The sequence below is a fragment of the Oncorhynchus kisutch genome, linkage group LG28, assembly GCF_002021735.2.
Source record: "Oncorhynchus kisutch isolate 150728-3 linkage group LG28, Okis_V2, whole genome shotgun sequence".
In the NCBI taxonomy this organism is placed as follows: Eukaryota; Metazoa; Chordata; class Actinopteri; order Salmoniformes; family Salmonidae; genus Oncorhynchus; species Oncorhynchus kisutch.
Genome location: NC_034201.2, coordinates 33008594 through 33032311, shown reverse-complemented (window position 1 = coordinate 33032311; position 23718 = coordinate 33008594). Strand labels below are relative to the sequence as shown.

Sequence of the window (23718 nt, the reverse complement as noted above, 5' to 3'; positions counted from 1 at the left end):
CACGTTCATTACTAGGGGACAGCTGGAGATTGAATTTGAATATTGAAACAATGTTGCTAATTTCGGACAGACAGCGAGGTTTAAACTAATCTCCGATGTTGAAAACTAAATGTTAGTCTAAAAGAAATGTGAGAATTTCTAGATGCTTTTTATAGTGGAGATCGCGTGTATAAAGTGCCTGGCTGGGCTGATGAGACAGTTGATTGTGCAGTCAGATGGAATAGAGTAAACAGGCATTTTAATGTCATAGATTTAGCTGGTGGTAATTTGTGGAATAGACACCGGCTGGAATGCGCTTTTAACCAATCAGCATTCAGGATTAGACTCATCCATTGTATAATTCACTATAATGAACTGTATATTTGCACAGTATAACTCAATGGATATAGTTCAATCTTAATGTTTGAGTTGTTTATGGGCCTAATTGACTCAACAACCAAAATAAACAAGTTTAGCTGTCTTAATTTAACCAGAAAATAAATAGTTACTTCAAAGTTAGCTCGTTGATCCTGCTTTGTAGAAGACATCCATGCTCTCTCTAGCAATTCCTAAAACCTACAAATGTGTAGTTGTTCATAGCAAATAAAATAGATAAAACACTTTTGGTGTAATGTGAAGGGGTAGGCCTATAGCCTAAATTGAATTGTCAAGGCTTGCTTGAAGGCTAGTCTGCTCAGTTTAAAATCACCCTCGCTCTTTCTCTCTTCTCTCACAACCTGCCTGGATGAGATCAGTTCAATTTGGTTTCGCATATGGGATTTGATTGGCATCAAGTCTGACTAGACATTTTTACCCATTTGGCTATTCTCTGGATTAATTGCGTGCGCTTGAATCTGTGGAACCGTTTGAGGAAATCAAGCGATTTTTATTTTATTTTTGCGGTTCAAGTGGTTCAGTAGCCTATTCTCTGGCTCATTGCGATTTGTGTAGGTTGTGAAGCTTCGTCAGCCTGTTTTTTTTTTATATACAGTAGCCTATATGGACTGGATACTCACATTTGCCATCTTTATTTTTCCATATTGAGCCATATTGGCTTTGCGCAATATAACTTTTTTGTGCATGGGTTCTTCATCCTTCAAATGTGGTGTTTCTAGATTTGTATCATAATTCTGCGTTGGTTCGCCACTCATGCGCTATGGGAGGTTGAGTGAGTAGCAAATTAGCAGATGAATAGGTGTTCTATTCACGATTTGCCAACTCTGTTTACAATGCACAATGGGGACTAAACATACGAAGGGAGCCGCGTCGGACACCGGCGGATCTTGCTCACTATTCAGCGCTTGGAGACGGACGCAGAGCTCGTTCAGCCGGTGGTCTTCGGGTGATCGGCTGGGACGCAGCGGGGCTCCTCCACCCTACCAGAAACGCATCAGTATGATCCAGGAGGTGTTTGTATGGCTAGGGAGGGGAGACAAGAGGACGCCACGGAGCTGCTGAAGACACTCCGACAGGTGAGTTGTGTGACATAAAATCATGTCAGAAACAGTGTTGAGATAAAAAAAAAAATACAGCGTTCCATGTTCACACACACACAGGATGTTTGTGACATTGCTGTAGGTGCTTGATTTCGTGGAAATCGGTATGAGGTGAATCACATGCTGACTCAGCTGGGACCCCGGGGAGGGTGTTGCTGCTTGGAATTGTACATTTGAAATTAGTGGAGGGTGCTTCATCCCTTCAACCCCCGACATATCTGGTTCTTATTCACTTGACTAGACAGCAAACGGAAGAAAACCGATCACAACGGGGAGGGACTGCCTTAACTTTCCAATAACATGCTTGTTTTTAGTTGCAAAATGTTTAGCTACGTTTTGCAGTAATGAATATGACCCTGATGTCGAGCCCATTGGTGCCATGGCTCCCCCTCTCCACTGCATAGCTGCCATTCAATAGACCCCCGAGAGTATTATGAATTATCGAATGTATGCATATGTCACAACCAGTGTTGCCAACTAATTTTCAGGGTAAATTGCTAGAGGCAGGTTGTGTTGTTGCTAAATAACGTTCTGATGTCATTGCGTGACAACGTAAAACAGACGTCATTACGTAGAATACACAATAACGTTCCTCAAATTGATGGGCCATCATGGCAAAAAAATATGATTTGACGTTTATTCAGGTACAGACTCCCACTCTTCTGTACATTTTTGATTGAGACATGTTGATTGATGTTGTAAGTTCTGTTCAAGATCAAACATTCGTGAAAAAAGTTGACAGGGTAGTCTGAAAAGTTGCTAAATCGAGCAACAAAATTGCTAAATTGGCATCACTGTCATAACCCTGCAAATGAGTTACACAGGATTTAACTCCCTCTATGTAGGCCTAAAAGTATCAGTATGATCCAGGAGGTGTTTGTGATGGCTAGGACTTTGACATCAGCTGATGTAAGAAGGGCTTTATAAATATATATTTTTGATTTAAATAAATTTGATTTATGTTTTCCTTCGCTTTGTGTCCCATGATGTCCGGTGTATTTTCATGCTAATGTTAGCAGGCCAGCTGTAGAGCAGAGGCGTTGTTCTCTTTCAAATGGAGAATCCATTATGACGTGAATGCTGCTTGTCTCCTTTCACATCCGTGTGCACGTGTGCATTGCTAATCACTACTCTGCACTACTCTACTGCATCCCCACAAAACACGTTCATGTGTCGGTTTCACAGACACAGATTAAGGCTAGTCAAATCAAATCAAATGTATTTATATAGCCCTTCGTACATCAGCTGATATCTCAAAGTGCTGTACAGAAACCCAGCCTAAAACCCCAAACAGCAAGCAATGCAGGTGTAGAAGCACGGTGGCTAGGAAAAACTCCCTAGAAAGTCCAAAACCTAGGAAGAAACCTAGAGGAACCAGGCTATGTGGGGTGGCCAGTCCTCTTCTGGCTGTTCCAGGTGGAGATTGTAACAGAACATGGCCAAGATGTTCAAACGTTCATAAATGACCAACATGGTCAAATAATAATAATCACAGGCAGAACAGTTGAAACTGGAGCAGCAGCACGGCCAGGTGGACTGGGGACAGCAAGGAGTCATCATGTCAGGTAGTCCTGAGGCATGGTCCTAGGGCTCAGGTCCTCCGAGAAAGAGAAAGAAAGAGAGAATTAGAGAGAGCATACTTAAATTTACACAGGCCACCGGATAGGACAGGAGAAGTACTCCAGATATAACAAACGAACCCTAGCCCCTGACACAAAAACTACTGCAGCATAAATACTGGAGGCTGAGACAGGAGGGGTCAGGAGACACTGTGGCTCCATCCGAGGACACCCCCGGACAGGGCCAAACAGGAAGGATATAACCCCACCCACTTTGCCAAAGCACAGCCCCCACACCACTATAGGGATATCTTTAACCACCAACTTACCATACTGAGACAAGGCCGAGTATAGCCCACAAAGTTCTCCGCCATGGCATAACCCAAGGGGGGGCACCAACCCAGACAGGAAGATCACATCAGTGATCACACTCAAGTGACGCACCCCTCCTAGGGACGGTATGAAAGAGCCCTAGTAAGCCAGTGACCCAGCCCCTGTAATAGGGTTTGAGGCAGAGAATCCCAGTGGAGAGAGAGGAACCGGCCAGGCAGAGACAGCAAGGGCGGTTCGTTGCTCCAGAGCCTTTCCATTCACCTTCACACTCCTGGGCCAGACTACACTCAATCATATGACCCACTGAAGAGATGAGTCTTCAGTAAAGACTTAAAGGTTGAGACCGAGTTTGCGTCTCTCACATGGGTAGGCAGACCATTCCATAAAAATGGAGCTCTATAGCAGAAAGCCCTGCCTCCAGTTTGCTTAGAAATTCTAGGGACAATTAGGAGGCCTGCGTCTTGTGACCATAGCATACTTGTAGGTATGTACGGCAGGACCAAATCAGAGAGATAGGTAGGAGCAAGCCCATGTAATGCTTTGTAGGTTAGCAGTAAAACCTTGAAATCAGCCCTTGCCTTGACAGGAAGCCAGTGTAGGGAGGCTAGCACTGGAGTAATCTGATCACATTTTTTGGTTTTAGTCAAGATTCTAGCAGCCGTATTTAGCACTAACTGAAGTTTATTTAGTGCTTTATCCGGGTAGCCGGAAAGTAGAGCATTGCAGTAGTCTAATCTAGAAGTGACAAAAGCATGGAATAATTTTTCTGCATCATTTTTGGACAGAAAGTTTCTGATTTTTGCAATGTTACGTAGATGGAAAAAAGCTGTCCTTGAAAGTTTTGATATGTTCTTCAAAAGAGAGATCAGGGTCCAGAGTAACGCAGAGGTCCTTCACAGTTTTATTTGAGACGACTGTACAACCATTAAGATTAATTGTCAGATTCAACAGAAGATCTCTTTGTTTCTTGGGACCTAGAACAAGCATCTTTGTTTTATCCGAGTTTAAAAGTATAAAGTTTGCAGCCATCCACTTCCTTATGTCTGAAACATGCTTCTAGCGAGGGCCATTTTGGGGCTTCACCATGTTTCATTGAAATGTACAGCTGTGTGTCATCCGCATAGCAGTGAAAGTTAACGTTATGTTTTCGAATGACATCCCCAAGAGGTAAAATATATAGTGAAAACAATAGTGGTCCTAAAACGGAACCTTGAGGAACACCGAAATTTACAGTTGATTTGTCAGAGGACAAACCATTCACAGAGACAAACTCATATCTTTCCGACAGATAAGATCTAAACCAGGCCAGAACTTGTCCGTGTAGACCAATTTGGGTTTCCAATCTCTCCAAAAGAATGTGGTGACCGATGGTATCAAAAGCAGCACTAAGGTCTAGGAGCACGAGGACCGATGCAGAGCCTCGGTCTGATGCCATTAAAAGGTAATTTACCACCTTCACAAGTGCAGTCTCAGTGCTATGATGGGGTCTAAAACCAGACTGAAGCATTTTATATACATTGTTTGTCTTCAGGAAGGCAGTGAGTTGCTGCGCAACAGCTTTTTCAAAAGATTTTTAGAGGAATGGAAGATTCGATATAGGCCGATAGTTTTTTATATTTTCTGGGTCACAGTTTGGCTTTTTCAAGAGAGGCTTTATTACTGCCACTTTTAGTGAGTTTGGTACACATCCGGTGGATAGAGAGCCGTTTATTATGTTCAACATAGGAGGGCCAAGCACAGGAAGCAGCTCTTTCAGTAGTTTAATTGGAATAGGGTCTAGTATTCAGCTTGAAGGTTTAGAGGCCATGATTATTTTCATCATTGTGTCAAGAGATATAGTACTAAAACACTTGAGCATCTCTCTTGATCCTAGGTCCTGGCAGAGTTGTGCGGACTCAAAACAACTGAGCTTTGAAGGAATACGCAGATTTAAAGAGGAGTCCGTAATTTGCTTTCTAATAATCATTATCTTTTCCTCAAAGAAGTTCATGAATTTATCACTGCTGAAGTGAAAGCCATCCTCTCTTGGGGAATGCTGCTTTTTAGTTAGCTTTGCGACAGTATCAAAAAGGAATTTTGGATTGTTCTTATTTTCCTCAATTAAGGCTTTTCGATACTGCACGGTACTGTCTTTCCAAGCTAGTCGGAAGACTTCCAGTCTGGTGTGGCGCCATTTCCGTTCCAATTTTCTGGAAGCTTGCTTCAGTGCTCGGGTATTTTCTGTGTACCAGGGAGCTAGTTTCTTATGATAATTATTTTTAGTTTTTATTTGTTGCAATTGCAAACGTAATAAAATGGTGGTCCGATAGTCCAGGATTATGAGGAAAAACATTAAGATCCACAACATTTATTCCATGGGACAAAACTAGGTCCAGAGTATGACTGTGACAGTGAGTGGGTCCAGAGACATGTTGGACAAAATCCACTGAGTCGATGATGGCTCCGAAAGCATTTTGGAGTCGGTCTGTGTACTTTTCCACCTGAATATTAAAGTCACCAAAGATTTGAATATTATCTGCTATGACTACAAGGTCCAATAGGAATTCAGGGAACTCAATGAGGAACGCTGTATATGGCCCAGGAGGCCTGTAAACAGTAGCTATAAAAAGTGATTGAGTAGGCTGCATAGATTTCATGACTAGAAGCTCAAAAGACGAAAACGTAATTTTTTTATTTTTATTATTGAAATTTGCTATCGTAAATGTTAGCAACACCTCCACCTTTGCGGGATGCACGGGGGATATGGTCACTAGTGTAACCAGGAGGAGAGGCCTCATTTAACACAGTAAATTCATCAGGCTTAAACCATGTTTCAGTAAGGCCAATCACATCAAGATTATGATCAGTGATTAGTTCATTGACTATAATTGCCTTTGAAGTAAGGGATCTAACATTTCGTAGCCCTATTTTTAGATGTGAGGTATCATGATCTCTTTCAATAATGACAGGAATGGAGGAGGTCTTTATCCTAGTGAGATTGCTAAGGCGAACATCGCCATGTTTAGTTTTGCCCAACCTAGGTCGAGGCACAGACACGGTCTCAATGGGGATAGCTGATCTGACTACACTGACTGTGCTAGTGGTAGACTCCACTATGCTGGCAGGCTGGCTAACAGCCTGCTGCCTGGCCTGCATCCTATTTCATTGTGGTGCTAGGGGAGTTAGAGCCCTGTCTATGTTGGTAGATAAGATGAGAGCACCCCTCAAGCAAGGATGGAGTCTGTCACTCCTCAGCAGGAGTCATGGCTTGAATAACATGCTCAATGCAGATTATCCATAGAAAGTGTTTCTTAGTCCACAACTACACTTAATCTGTGTTCTGGAAACTGGTCCTCGATGTAGCCTACTGATTTACTTTCCCTGGGAGACAACATCTGCATCCCTATGGGCCCTAGTCAAAAGTAGTACACTACATAGGAAATAGGATGCCATTTGGGACATATTCTGTTGGAGATGGACAGTCATTTTGCATGCAGATGTTCTCTCCCAGGGAAGGTAAATCAGTAGGCTACATTTAGACACACCTCTTGATTTAGTTTTATTTTCTGTAGTTATATTGAACAGGTAGGGCAGACAGGTAAGGTAGGATAAATGTGAGTCAGAAACGCAGTGTACTCTCTTTCAACTACACTGTATCCATTATGTTTTTAATCAAGGGGAGAATCCAGACTTCCACTTAAATCACATTTTGCTGTAGTCTCCCATTGACATGGGATGTATGACTAAATGAAAACTTAAAAATGCACTCCAGGAACTTAAGCACAACAATTTCATAACATATAGTACAAATTGCATAACCAAAATATAATATGAATTGCAAAAATATAAATAAAATGCAATTACATTTTTTGAAGGATGTAGCATCATACAAAATGGATGACGTAGTACACAAAAAAACGTGAACAACCTTTGGCTTGTGAGCAACGCTTTCAAAACTACTGGCTGAAATTATACAAAGGTTTGAGTGTGCATCTTTAAGTGGAAGTTAAGGTTCGCCACCAAGTGAATTCAATGTAAACAGTTAATCCCTTTTCCCCTGGCTGTAGGATCTAGGCATGGAGTCCACGTCTCTGGACGATGTTCTGTACCGCTACGCCAGCTTCAGGAACCTGGTAGATCCTATCACCCATGACCTCATCATCCGCATGGCCAGATACTTGACCTGCCCCAAGACGGTGGGACCATCTTTCTCTCCCTCTCTCTTTCGCACACACAATCTCTCTCTCTCTCTCACACACACACACACACACACACACAATCTCTCCCTCTCTCACACACAAAAACGCACAGTGTGTTATGGACCTTTGCTAAAGTATGTCAGCAAAATTACATTTGAATGAGTGTGTTTATCGCATGAATGCATAGCGTGTGTGATTGTGCATCCATGTGAGTGTGTGTATGTTTTAGGATACACGTATAGGGGAAGTTCCTATCTGCAGTCAACTCCAATTGATCAACTTTAAATTGGACATGGCTGGGACAAAGATTGAATTGTGCTCACTGATTTACTGAATTACAATTTATATTTGTTACTTCACAATAATTGCTGAGAATGTTTCAGTGTTCTAAGAGTTGTCACCGTGAGCCATTTAGGAAATGTCCAAGATGAAAAGCCATAGAGGGTTGGGTTCAGACACACATGCTTGCAGAGACTGAACTACACAGTACCAGTCAAAAGTTTGACAACACCTACTCATTCAAGGGCTTTTCTTTATTTTTACATTTATTTTTACATTTCTACATTGTAGAATAATAGTGAATACATCAAAACTATGAAATAACACACATGGAATCATGTAATATCCAAAAAAGTGTTAACTTAATTAAAACCTCTTATGGCTTCGATCCTCGTACAGGGATCAACATCAGGAGAAATTTCAGAGTGACAACTAAAAATACAACGTCGTAACATTAAACATTCTTGAAAATGCAAGTGTCCTAAATCCTTCAAAAGATTAGAATTTTGGTTATCAAACTACGTTTTCCGATTTAAAATAGCTATTACAGAGAACAAATACCATGCTTTTGTTTGAGAAGAGCAATCAACAACAAAAACATTTTCCGCCATGACAGTTTTTACACATTCACATCTGAAGGTAAAATTATGACTTACATTCTGATATCTTGCTCTTATTTCTCTTCCTGAGGGTCTCAGTGATCAAATGAAGTGCCGTTTTCTTAAAATAAAATAAAAATCTATTTTTAGAGCCTAAATCGAAACATTAATAAATAATTTTCACCATAGGTACACTTTAACTATGACAGACAAAATGAGGGGAAAAAATCCAGAAAATCACATTGTAGGATGTTTTATGAATTTATTTGCAAATTATGTTGGAAAATAAGTATTTGGTCAATAACAAAAGTTTATCTCAATACTTTGTTATATACCCTTAGTTAGCAATGACAGAGGTCAAACGTTTTCTGTAAGTCTTCACAAGGTTTTCACACACTGTTGCTGGTATTTTGGCCCATTCCTTCATGCAGATCTCCTCTAGAGCAGTGATGTTTTGGGGCTGTTGCTGGGCAACACGGACTTTCAACTCCCTCCAAAGATTTTCTATTGGGTTGCGATCTGGAGACTGGCTAGGCCACTCCAGGACCTTGAAATGCTTCTTACGAAGCCACTCCTTCGTTGCCCGGGTGGTGTGTTTGGGATCATTGTCATGCTGAAAGATCCAGCCAAGTTTCATCTTCAATGCCCTTGCTGATGGAAGGAGGTTTTCACTCAAAATCTCACGATACATGGCCCCATTCATTCTTTCCTTTACACGGATCAGTCGTCCTGGTCTCTTTGCAGAAAAACAGCCCCAAAGCATGATGTTTCCACCCCCATGCGTCACAGTAGGTATGGTGTTCTTTGGATGCAACTCAGCATTCTTTGTTCTCCAAACACGATGAGTTGAGTTTTTACCAAAAGGTTATATTTTGGTTTCATCTGACCATATGACATTCTCCCAATCTTCTTCTGAATCATCCAAATGCTCTCTAGCAAACTTCAGACGGGCCTGGACATGTACTGGCTTAAGCAGGGGGACACGTCTGGCATTGCAGGATTTGAGTCCCTGGCGGCGTAGTGTGTTACTTATGGTAGGCTTTGTTACTTTGGTCCCAGCTCTCTGCAGGTCATTCACTAGGTCCCCCCGTGTGGTTCAGGGATTTTTGCTCACCGTTCTTGTGATCATTTTGAACCCACGGGGTGATATCTTGCGTGGAGCCCCAGATCGAGGGAGATTATCAGTGGTCTTGTATATCTTTCATTTCCTAATAATTACTCCCACAGTTGATTTCTTCAAACCAAGCTGCTTACCTATTGCAGATTCAGTCTTCCCAGCCTGGTGCAGGTCTACAATTTTGTTTCTGGTGTCCTTTGACAGCTCTTTGGTCTTGGCCATAGTGGAGTTTGGAGTGTGACTGTTTGAGGTTGTGGACAGGTGTCTTTTATACTGATAACAAGTTCAAACAGGTGCCATTAATACAGGTAACGAGTGGAGGACAGAGGAGCCTTACAGGTCTGTGAGAGCCAGAAATCTTGCTTGTTTGTAGGTGACCAAATACTTATTTTCTACCATAATTTGCAAATAAATTCATTAAAAATCCTACAATGTGATTTTCTGGATTTTTTTTCTTCTCATTTTGTCTGTCATAGTTGAAGTGTACCTATGATGAAAATTACAGGCCTCATCTTTTTAAGTGGGAGAACTTGCACAATTGGTGGCTGACTAAAAACTTTTTTGCCCCACTGTAGCTGTACCGTGATATTTGCACTGCTACTGAGTAAACCTCCAATTGTTCTCCACTACCTGCTAGAACCTTGACGTCCCAGTGACATGCAGACCACCCCTGTCCACCTGGATCCTAGGGCCTTTGAGAGATAGTGACCCATCCTTTGAAAAGAGTACACAGTGCCACCTACAGAACAGAAGCATTTCTAACTCCCCCACCCCGAATATACTGTATACAGCTATTCAAAAAATGTATATAGAAAAAAATTATTACATCTCTTAATTTATTTCCACAATTAACAAATCATATGCGTAATAATGTTGGCACTTCCTGCAAAGGATTATTACCTATAACCAGGATTGACATTACAAAAACATCTTATTTGACTTTCCAATCAGTATCCACAAACAGACAAAATACATCCTCTGCAAGCAAACAATTGTGATTCATCCTATCCTTTCCCTAACAACATTACCTCTTAGCAACAGATGTGGATACATACACACACACACTCCCCACCCCTCCCCCACAAACAACTACAAGCTCAGATGTTCAACAGTTGTTCCAACCCCGAGCCCAACTCGAGAAGACTTGATGTGAATGCATATACAGTTGAAGCTGTTTGAGAAGGCATGCCACATTGAGCAGGAATGGGGAGATTTGATTCAACAATTTCTAGTCCTAGCTGATGGAGCTCCGCAAAAACACATGCTGGTCCCCCATTGTGACCATTTTCCCAAGCAGCACTGTGCAGTCAAACCATTAGATTATTTTGTCGCCAGGGCCACTAATCCCCCCCCCCCTCTGATTGTCCGAGTGTGACCCCCTCCCCATGGGTTACTGCAGCTAGTGTTGCCAGCACTGCCAAAACCTGGGTGGAGTCACTCCACCAGAATTCTCACCAGCTAGGTACGAAGTCGTCAAGGTTCTCATTAGCAGCTTTAAGAGATTCCTTGTGTATTTGTAATTTAGGTTTTTATTAGGATCCCCATTAGCTAATGGCGTAAAACTAGCTAATCTTCCTGGGGTCCAACACCAATTAACAAGACATTACAAACAACCACAAATCAAGACTTCACAAACATTCAACAAGTAGACAATACAAACAATTTAAATACCTGACAGGAAACACATTTAACATTCAGTTTATGCTTTCTATTTCCTGTCCAGTCACATGGTCTATCGCATTGATGTTCTTTTATTTTTTTCTTGAAGGTGGATTTACTTTATGCCTGAGAAATATGGATTGGTAAAGAGTTCCATTCAGCTATGGTTCTATATAAAACTGTAGATTTAAGGCGATTTGTCCTTGGCTTGGGTTGTTTTAGCTGCCCTGAATTTGCCTGTCTGGTTTGGTGGTTATGCGTGTTGCTAGTATGTACTAACTGCCCTGAAAAATACTTAAAAAAAAAAAAAAATCTGATGCATTTGGATAATATTCATATGGATAGAGCAATGAAGAGCTCATCTGGCAGCCCTGTTTTGAGCAATTTGGGGCTTTTTTAAAGTATCTTTCTTTGCTGCAGATGACCATATAACTGGTCAGAGATTGAATCACCTGATTCAGTGTGCTAGATGTTATATACTCTGAACATTTTCTTTTAACAGCAATTCCCTTACCAATCTTAATATGATCTATGTGTTCTGACCATGATAAAGCTGCATCCAACATCACGCCTATTAGTTTGCATGTTGAGCAAGTGAAAAAAACATTCTATTCATTGACAAATTCAATTGGGGATCATCAGCAAGCATATATTTTGAACCTCTCAGCCTCCAGTATTTATGCTGCAGTAGTTTGTGTCGGAGGGCTATGGGTCAGTCTGTTATATCTGGATTATTTCTCCTGTTTTATCCGGTGTCCTGTGTGAATTTAAGTATGCTTTTTCCTTTTCTTTTCTTTCTAGGTTCTGGCCTTTCTAGGGAGTTTTTCCTAGCCACTGTGCTTCTACACCTGCATTGCTAGCTGTTTGGGGTTTTAGGCTGGGTTTCTGTACAGCACTTTGTGACATCAGCTGATGTAAAAAGGGCTTTATAAATACATTTGATTGATTGACATTTTGTTTAAGAAATGTTCAACACCAATTTATTCATATCAACTCACTCAGACACCATTCTTAGTTCACTGCTCAGTACATCTGTTCGCTCATTACATTCTGATCCTGCACTAGACATTGAAAAGTCATCAGGATACATGACCACTCTTGCTTTGTTCATTACTGAAGGTGAATCATGAGTAAAGAAAGAGAAGTGGGCCTAGGACTCTACCTTGAGGAACACCACAGTGTATATCTGTACTGTTTGAAAAGCAAACATTTAAAGAACACTTTTTGCCTTCTACTGGATAGATAGCTTTCCATCCAGTATAGAGCTGCAGACTTAAAACCATAACATTTGAGTTTACCTAGTAACAGTTCATGATCAATTCCATCAAAAGCAGCATTAAAATCTAGTAACACTACACCAACTAACTTCCTGTCATCCATAGTCTTTAACCAATCATCTGTCATTTGTGCTAAGGCCGTACTCGTAGAATGCCCTTCTTTGTATGCATACTGGAAACCCATACTGGAAACCTGTTACATGAGAAATAATCCTTGATTTGTACAGATACAATTTTTTTCCAACAATTTACCTAACGCAGGCAGCAAACTTATTGGATGACTATTAGGACCAATGAATGCAGATTTGTTTATCCTTAGGTAGTGGAATAACCTTTGACTCGTTCCAGACTTCTGGGTACACCCTATACATCAAACACTTTTGAGAGATTGGGGTAGATATTTGATTAGCTGTAACTCTAAGCAATTTGGCATCAAGATTATCTGTACCAGTTGACTTGTCATTTGAAAGAGACAGCAGCATCCTTTCTGCCTCTTCCCTTTCTACTTGAAATTCAGACATACATTGCCTCTCCTTCATGATAGTCTTTTATGAGGGTATATGACATTGAGCCATCAGTTGGAATCACAGCATTCCTCAACTTGTGCACTTTGCCTGTAAAATATTCATTAAAGTAGTTTGCGATGTCATGTGGTTTCGTAATAATTATACTCTCTGATACAAAAAAAAGAGACTGACAAGTTCGAATTCCTACCCATAATAGTGTTCAATGTTCTCCACAGCTTTTTCCCATCACCCTTTGCTTCATCAATTTTGTGCTGATAGAATCCATTCTTTCCTTTGTTTAGCTTGGTCCCAATATTTCTTAATTTACAATCACTTTGCTTATCAAACAGAGTGACAGATTTATCTGCTACTTTTTTCGCATAACGTTGAATCATACAATTTCTCCGCTCATCTTCAATCAATGGGGCACTGTTTGACCTCACAGTGCATTTTCTTAAAGGGGCTTATCAGCTATACTTGTAAATAATTTCATAAACAAATTTAATGACATTTCAGGATCATCCTAACTACACACTTCTAATCATTGCACATTCTTAATCTCATCCACAAATGAGTCCTGATTGGGCCTGCGGTAGATTACCTTAGATTGCCTTTGGTATTTAAGTTTTCCTAGTGAGTGCAACCAAGTTATGATCACTGCAACCTAGTGCCACTGATAGAGGTTTAGAACAATGATCAGCCATGTTAGTAAAAATGTGATCGAATAAAGTTGATGATGTGATACCAGACCTATTAGTGTATGTTCTGGTTGGCAGGTAGCCTAGTGGTCAGAGCGTTGGACTTGTAACCGAAAGGTTGCAAGGTCGAATCCCCGAACTGATGAGGTCAAAATCTGTCCTTCTGCCCCTGAACAAGGCAGTTAATCCAGTGTTCCTAGGCCATCACTGAAAATAAGAATTTGTTCTTAACTGATGATCATGATCACTGCAAGGTAAAAAAACAAAATGTCACAACTTGGGTCAGGTTGGCAATATAAATACTTTTGGGCAGTTGGTGTTATAGGAATATTGATTTTTATATCTCCCCAAAAATATATTTTCGGGGGGAGGGGGGGGCTGGAATTACTTGTCTGTCGTTCCTCCTAACTCCTTGGGAAGGAGGGTGAATAATCAGTTTGTCATACCTCAGATATGCTATGTCACCTCGTTCTCTTGCAGCCTTCATAGCTGGTATTAGTTCCTTCTTCGATGGACTGCGTCTGAGAAATCCTCATTGATGAAGATGAAGGACCCTTTAATGCGTTTGGCTTTTTCAAGGACTGCAAGCTTATCCTTGAAACTGAGGAATTTCACTACAATTGGCCTGGGTCTGGTTCCATTGGCATCATGAGTGACCCCTGGTTTCCCAGACCGGTGAGCACATTCCAGTTCAACCTGTTGATCCAATTGTAGCTCTTCAGAAAACTACTTTTGAACTTTGTCCTCTGATTCAGCCCATGTCTCACTTTGGCTCTCCTGTATTATGCTCACCCATCCGGGGATTTTTAAAGTTATTTCAATAAAGTAGTTTGAATTGAATATGCTTTGAAAGCAGTGCTAGCTAGCTAAGGTGTTTTACAGTTAGCAACCACTACGACACCCTTTTGCTAACTACCGTAGCACTGTCCTGTCAAACACCTGTCTCCAAAATGACTGTCTCCAGTTGTGGTAGCCTGTTGCCATCATGTTTGGCCTCTATTTGTGGATGTCAAAGGCCTCTTCCCCTGTCCAGAATGTCCACTGTGTGTGAATCCTCCTCAGAATCAGTCAAGACAGAGGGGTGTTTCAGGGATTGATAGTAGCCTCAGTCAATATCTGGCAGGGAAAGAAAGCACCCTGGGCTACATGTCAAGGCTGTTATGAAAAAGAAAGGTCCAATAACATCACTCGCTTGCCTTAGTCCTCTCATTCACTCCCACTCACTTCTACATTTTCTCTCTTCTGCTTCTTTCACTCTCTTCTCAGGAACAGGATTTCCTGGGTGCTATGGAGAAGGTGTGTCGTCAGTTGATGTACCACCTGAGCCCTCACTCCCAGTGGCGCAGGCAGGGGCTCCTGAATAGCAAGCCTCAGCCCAGGTGAGTCCCATTGGGAGGCTAGTTAGGACAGGCCATTGGCCTACAAAAGGACACCTGCACTCATGCACACACATTTGTATATTTTGTATTTATTAGGGATCCACATTAGGTGCTGCCAAAGCACTTACATTACATATAAAACAACATCTAAAACAGTACATCACTACATATGCACAATACAAAATGTTTAATATCATCATACAACAATATCCCAATGTATGCGTATGCATGTCTCTGTACCTTTGTGTGTGTCTCTTCACAGTCCCCGTTGTTCCATAAGGTGTATGGAAAAATCAGATTCTACTGCTTGCATAAGTTACCTAATGTGGAATAGAGTTCCATGTGGTCATAGCTCTATGTAGTTGTTACAGGAATTATATTCCTCTGTTTTAATACCCAAATAAAAGTAAACACTCTGTCAATTCATAAGAATTTGTAAGACTCTTATTTGTATAAAATGACCAGAGACCAGTCTTAAAAGTCAACCAGCATCGTTTATTCTCGAGAGTACTGCCCATGATACATTTTACCACAGGTTATAAACTGAAAATGACATCATTATTTAGTACTAGCCTGTCTCATCTCCGCTCCAGTACAATGGCTGTATGGTTCTCAAGCTTTCCCACATCATCTCTCCCTATTAAGATAATTTATGAACAGAGCCAAGGTCTGCCTGTGTAGATAAGCATTCTAGCCAGTCTGGCTATAAGTTAATTCATTTCTACCAAGGAACAGACGGTCATTGTTCTAATTCTTGATTATATTTACACACATTATATTCAGTACTAGGATTATAAAGAAAATTCATACATATACAGTAATATGATAGTATTCTGATTAGTCAGTCCTGATTGAAATGTATACATAGTTAGTCATTATTGACAAAAATTCCCCTAAGCACATTTCAATACATGTTGATGATTTCATTCCTATGCTCTTTGTAAATACTCTGGTAGCTTGACTGACAACCTGAACCGGGTTGCAGCCACTGGTTACAGTTTGAAGTTTTTTCTTGAGTGGGCAGCTTGATGAGAGCCAGTCAATATTTAAATCACCCTTCTGTTGATATCACATACACAACCATTCAAAAGTTTGGGTTCACTTAGAAATGTCCTTGTTTTCTGAAAGAAAGCATTTTTTTTGTCCATTAAAATAACATCAAATTTATCAGAAATACTGTGTAGACATTGTTAATGTTGTAAATGACTATTGTAGCTGTAAACAGCAGACTTTTAATGGAATATCTACATAGGTGTACATAGGCCCATTATCAACAACCACCACTCCTGTGTTCCAATGGCACGTTGTGTTAGCTAATCCAAGTTTTTATAATTTTAAAAGGCTAATTGATCATTAGAAAACCCTTTTGTAATTATGTTAGCACAGCTGAAAACTGTTGTCCTGATTAAAGAAGCACTAAAACTGGCCTTATTTAGACTAGTTGAGTATCTGGAGCATCAGCATTTGTGGGTTCGATTACATTCTCAAAATGACCAGAAACAAAGAATGTTCTTCTGAAACTCGTCAGTCTATTCTTGTTCTGAGAAATGAAGGCTATTCCATGCGAGAAAATGCCAAGAAACTGAAGGTCTTGTACAACACTACTACTCCCTTCACAGAACAGCACAAACTGGCCCTAACCAGAATAGAAAGAGGAGTGGGAGGCCCCGGTGCACAACTGAGTAAGAGGACAAGTACATTAGTGTCTATTTTGAGAACCAGACGCCTCACAAGTCCTCAACTGGCAGCTTCATTAAATAATACCCACAAAACACCCGTTTCAACGTCAGCAGTGAAGAGGCGACTCCAGGATGCAGGCTGTCTTGCAAATTCACACCAATCACTACCTTTCTGCTTGAAATACTGTGAGGATTGGCCCTAATCTCAGATCTATGATCATATTATCCTACTACTAATCCTATCCATAACCATTAGGAATATGGAATATACAGTTCCTTCAGAAAGTATTTCCACCACTTGACTCTTTCCACATTTTGTTGTGTTGCAGCCTGAATTTTAAATGGATTAATTTGAGATTTTTTTAGTCAGAACCCTATAATGTCAAAGTGGAATTATGTTGATAGAAATGTTTACAAATTTGCCTAAAAATGAAAAAACAAATGTTTTGAGTCAATAAGTATTCAAACCCTTTGTTATGGCAAGTCTAAGTTCAGAAGTAAGATTTTGCTTAACAAGTCACGTAAATTGGATGGACTGACTCTGTGTTGCAATAATAGTGTTTAACATGATTTTTGAATGACTACCTCATCTTTGTACCTCACACATACAATTATCTGTAAGGTCCCTCTGTCGAGCAATGAATTTCAAACAAAGTTCAACCATAAAGACCTGGGCAATTTTCAAATGCTATGCAGAGAAGGGCACCTATTGGTAAATGGGTAAAACAAAATGTAAATTGTATTTTTTATTGAACCTTTATTTAACTAGGCAAGTCAATTAAGAACAAATTCAAATTTACAATGACGGGCTACACCGGCCAAACCCAGACGATGCTGGACCAATTGTGCTCCCCCCTATGGGACTCCCAATCACGGACGGTTGTGATACAGCCTGGATTTGAACCAGGGTGTCTGTAGTGATGCCTCTAGCACTGAGATGCAGTGCCTTAGACCGCTGCGCCACTGTGGAGCCCAAAAAAGCAGACGTTGAATATTCAATACACTTTGGACGGTGTATCAATACACCCAGTCACTACAAAGATACAGGCGTCCTTCCTAACTCAGTTGCCAGAGAGTAAGGAAACCGCTCAGGGATTTCACCATGAGGCCAATGGTGACTTTAATACAGTTACAGAGTTTAATGCCTGTGACAGGAGAAAACTGAGGATGGATCAATAACATTGTAGTTACTCCACAATACTAAATCTATTTGAACATCTATGGCAAGACCTGAAAAATGGTTGTCTAGCAATGATCAGCAACTAATTTGAAAGAGCTTGAAGAATTTAGATTTTTTTTGTTTGAACTTTGCACAATCCAGGTGTGGAAATCTCTTAGACTTACCCAGAAAGACTCTTTAATCGCTGTCAAATGTGCTTCTACAAAATATTGACTCAGGGGTGTGAATACTTGTATGTAAGTAAATTAGACATTTCTGTATTTCCTTTTCAATACATTTGCAAAACATTATAAAAGCATGTTTCACTTTTGTCATTATGGGGTATTGTGTGTACATGGGTGAGTTTTTATTTTTCTTTAATCAATTTTGAATTCAGGCTGTAACACAACAAAATGTGGAATACGTCCAGGGGTATGAATACTTTCCGAAGGCACTGTATCTGACTCTGGATCAGCAGTTAGAGGCAACTTTTAACGTCTGGAATACAGGAACAGGAAGCAATCCTCTACCCATTATGTCTGTTGGAGATCAGGCATCAATTTAGTAAGGTGTTGTTTTCCATCGTTAAGCCACTTTAAACTAAGTGCCCTCCCCCTCGTTAAGAGGCTATTATTGCCAAGAAAGAGATGTGAGAGGATGTGAGGGGAGAGGTCCCATTCTGGACCGTCTCCAATTCTTGGTACCTCTGATCATCGAGATAAAGAGAAATTAATTCCTATCAGTTTTATCCCTCACATCTCTTTGTCTGGGAACAGACTGGGCTGTGAGATGACAATGTGGTCTATGTATCCTAAGTTGCTCCCTATCCTCCTTCCCTTTCATTGATAGGGAGAGAATGAGTTATCATATGGTAGAAGAGTAAGGCGGCCAGTACTTTAGTGAACTATTATCAGAGGCAGGTAGACTAGTGGTTAAGAGCATTGGTAACTGAGACAGTAACTGAAAGGTTTCTGGTTCAAATCCCGAGCAGACAAGGTGAAAAATCGGTCAATGTGCCCTTGCGAAAGTCACTTAACTTATTGGCGCACCCATCCCGTTAGCGGGATTATTTTCGTCAGCATCCGCTGAATTGCAGAGTGCAAAATTGAAATTAAATTCCTACAAATATTTCATTTTCATGAAATCACAAGTGCAATATAGCAAAACACAGCTTAGCTTGTTGTTAATCCACCTGGCGTGTCAGATTTAAAAAAAAGCTTTACAGCAAAAGCTATCCAAGCGTTTATGTTAGGACATCTCTCTCAGCAGACTAAACATTACAAACAGCTAGCAGCCAAGTAGATTGGTCACGAAAGTCATAAAAGCAATCAAATGAATCGCTTACCTTTTTATGACCTTTGGATGTTTGCACTCACGAGACTCCCAGTTACACAATAAATGTTCATTTTGTTCCATAAAGATTATTTTTATATCCAAAATACCTCCATTTGGTTCACGCGTTTTGTTCAGAAATCCACAGGCTCGAGCGGTCACGACGGGGCAGTTGAAAATTCCAAATAGTATCCGTAAAGTTCGTAGAAACATGTCAAATGTTTTTTAGAATCAATCCTCAGGTTGTTTTTACAATAAATAATTGATAAGATTTCACCCGGACCGTAGCTTTTTCAATAGGAGAGAGGGAGAAAAGGTCTGCTCCAAGCTGTTGCACATGCAAAACTCTGCTGGCACCCAGCCATCCACTGACGCGATGTGATCCTTCTCGCTCATTTTTAAGAATAAAATCCTGAAACTATGTCTAAAGACTGTTCACACCATGTGGAAGCCATAGAGAAAGTAATCTGGTTGATATCCGAAGGCATGCAATGGTTTCAGGAAAGGTTTCAGGAGAGGAGAGGTTTCAGGAAAAACAGCACTTCCTGGTTGGATTTTCCTCAGGTTTTCACCTGCAATATCAGTTCTGTTATACTCACAGACAATATATTGACAGTTTAGGAAACTTTCGTGTTTTCTATCCTAATCTGACAATTATATGCATATTCTAGATTCTGGGCCTGAGAAATAGTCAGTTTCATTTGGGTACGTTTTTCATCCAAATATCAAAATACTGCCCCCTACACTCAAGAGGTTAACCCTGCTCTGGATAAGAGTGTCTGCTAAATTACTAAAATGTAAACAGAAAAAATTTACAAAATAATACATATTCATGCTGCCTAAGGAAGACTAGTAGTCGAAATGCGTTGCAGTTGTGCGTCCTGGTGTACTATGCTGACTGCTCCTGTATGTATTCTTTTGTAACTATTTTCTGTTAATAGTTCACAAAAGTTTATTGCAACGTACTGGCCGCCTGCTCTCCTTCTTTCTTGGATTACCTGCCATTTACCTTCCCACTGCCCTCATCTCACATGTCATCATATGGTAGAAACCAATGATGTAGAAACAAGTCTTTTCACCTATCAGTGATCATTAAGGAGAGGATGCAGGGAAAGGAAAGTTTATTATTAGTAGCCCTGACCTCAAAGCCAACAAAGGTCTGTGTCCTAATCCAGTTGAATCAGTGAGCAAACCTGAAAGCAGGCGTTCATTTAGCAGTCAGGTAATTACTGACGGTGACAGTGTGTGTTTAGAGGATTGATGTGTTTGCAGTCATTTGCCTCTCATACTGCATCTTCTTTCCCCAATTGGCCATTTGCCAAGCATTTGAACATTTCCCATTAAAAATCAGCTTGATGAGATTCGCTCAGAGCCCACCCAGAGTGGATGAATGCATCAGGTCCAGATCCTCTATTGGACCACATATTATATTTATATCTGTGGGCTGGCAATGAGTCACTGTGTGTGTGTGTGTGTGTGTGTGTGTGTGTGTGTGTGTGTGTGTGTGTGTGTGTGTGTGTGTGTGTGTGTGTGTGTGTGCGCCTGCTTCTCTGAGTGTGTGTGCTTGTGTATGATCCCCAGTGCCATTAATCTTCTCCAGAGGGTCAGTGGCCTCAGTGGGAGATCTATCCTAATTGGCTTAGCATTGATCAATGGGCTGACAAGATACCCTTTCAGTGTCATTTGACCCTCATTTTTTGTGTACTTTACAAGTGTGTGCGTGTTACCGAGTTATTGCTTTTCTCTCAGCCAATAAAGACCGGCTTTAAGTCACTCTTTGGCTCAGCAATAGCACTTCTAGTCAGGCAGACCCTGAAAAACATTCCAACCCCCATACCCATGTCCTGAAGCAAACTAAAATACTTATTCAAATATTCATTAACTGTGCACATTCATACACATGAGTGATTTTCCCTCAGAAGACACAATATTTTGCTACTATATAGGCTCAGGTCAAAAGTAGTGCATCATGTAGGGAATAGGATGCCATTTTGGATACAGACCTGGAACAAGGCCTTTACTTCTTATTATTCCCCTGATATACCGTGTTAATGTCTCTCCTCTTCCCAGTCTGAAAGCCGCCCTCTCTTCCCCTCCCGTGGGCGGTACTGTGGACCTCTCTGGCGTGCCACTGGGTGTACGGGACACGGAACGCCTGGCCGCACACCTTTGCCTGCACGCCGCCCGTGTGCGAAGCCTTGAGTTGGGCTTCACCGAGCTCACAGACCAGGTATTATGAAAACAGCACATCGTTACGAATACAGCTTGTATAATATATTAAATGACTACAACACATTCTAATTTCAACCAAAAATCATGGTATTTCATATTCTCAAACAAAAATTCTAAACTGAGCAAGAGCTTGTGTAATCCACAGAGATGGAACCCTAAATAGTTTCTAGTTAGTTTTATCTCTATGCTGTAACCCATCCCTAGCACAGCATGGAACATCTCCAGAGAAAGGAAATTACACCCTACTAGTAATGCACAGATCTTGTCAACAAATAACTATATATTTTAATCACAATATTACAAGGGATGCAATTTCATCTCTGTTATGCTCCAGGGGGAAGTTTCCCCTAGGTGCAGATCCAGGATCAATTCCCCCTCCCCAATCTTAACCTTAAAAATTTGTGGGGAAAATGCATCAGTGACTAAAGCCATCTTCACCCTACTCCCTCTGTTAAACAGGCACTGCTATTGCTGCTGCCCACGCTGTCCACGCTGCCCTGCCTCCAAACGCTGGCACTCAATGGCAACCGGCTGACGCGCGTCGTCCTCAGCCAGCTCACCGACACCCTCAAGGACCCGCGCTGCTTCCCCGCCCTCACCTGGATGGACCTGGGCAATAATGTGGACATCTTCTCCCTCCCCCAACCTTTCCTCATGGGCCTGAGGAAGCGCTGTCCCAAGCAGGGCAAGCTGCCCACCATACAGGAACGGGGAGAGGCCCAGGGACAGGGGGGCCATGCCCAGGGAGAAGACCCAAATGGCAGGCTACCAGAGGAAAGAGCTGGGGTCTCTAATGAGTGGCAGGGATCGAGGACACTGGACGAGACAGAGGAGTTAGAGGGTGAACTATGGGACTATAACATGAGGACGCACAAGATTGAAAGGAGTGAAACGAAGAGTAAGGAAAAGAGAGATCCAATGAATGGAGACAGAGGACAAAATTATTTAAAGAGCATTGCGTCCTGTGGCGGGGATGATCACGGGTCCCCTCAGTCAACCAATCTGAACTGAAAAAATATTTTTGGCTGTGTATTGAGTGAGGTGAAACATTCAAAAAATTGCAGATAGAAACATCATGAAGAGAGCTGACACCTTTCCCTATTCTGCATGACAGATCATTTCTACACAAAACATTACTATCTGTAACATAGTGCTCTTCCGAGCAGGCCCCTGATACATGGGTATTATTAACACCTCTAGAATTGCAATATTTTGGTAATTTTTCCAAAATTCCCAGGTTTTCCAGGTTGGAAGATTCCCGGGATCAGGAGGGAATGAACTTGGGAATTTGGGAAGATTCCAGAGATTCAAGAAACCAGAATTTGCATCCTTACACCTTCCTGTGGACATACAGTATAAGGCTGAAAGATAGGGTGAGATTACAGAGGGTGCCTAGTCTGAACTAATGTCTCTCACCCAGGGGTGCAAGTAGATTTAATTTCTTACCGGTACGTGACCTACTATGTGTGCACGCCGTAGGCCTAGTAAACACAACCAGTTACAACGTTTTCATCTGATTTTCAAACAATAATTTAACAAAAGGCACTCCTGTTGGCTAGCCACACACGTTTGTCCACTCACAAAATAATTCCAGCAGCCAAACAGTGCACTGTACACCCACAATTTGATAAATGGATAAATACATCTGTTACAAAAAAAACTAAGTGTAATGACATTCAGTGATTGTCATTAGGCCCAATACACTTGTAGCCTGAATCGATGTGTCCACTGCTTTACGCACAAGTCTGTCATCAAATCAAACTTTATTTGTCACATGCAACGAATACAACAACAGCATAATAGCATAATAACAAAACAAAAAAAATGTTTTCATCCAAGTTAAATTGGAGACCAGATTGCTCATTTGAGACTAGAAACATTACATAACCTCAACATGAAAAACGTAAGTTAATGAAAAAAAACCAAGAGACCTTACTGCGAAATGCTTACTTATAATCCCGTAACCAACAGTGCAGTTCAAGAAGAGTTAAAGTGCAGGACGCCAAATTCAAAACAACTAAAATCTCAAAATTAAAATTCCTCAAGCATACAAGTATTTTACACCATTTTAAAGATAAAATTCTCGTTAATCCAGCCACAGTGTCTGATTTCAAAAAGGCTTTACAGCGAAAGCACCACAAACGATTATGTTAGGTCACCACCAACTCACAGAAAAACACAGCCATTTTTCCAGCCAAAGAGAGGAGTCACAAAAAGCACAAATAGAGATTAAATTAATCACTAACCTTTGATGATC

General features: G+C 41.0%; 1 pseudogene; it reads left to right on the top strand.

The window, feature by feature from the left end:
• The first annotated feature begins 394 nt into the window (after positions 1-394).
• LOC109873402 (leucine-rich repeat-containing protein 75A-like) lies at positions 395-23464 on the top strand (annotated as a pseudogene).
• The last annotated feature ends 254 nt before the right edge of the window (positions 23465-23718 follow it).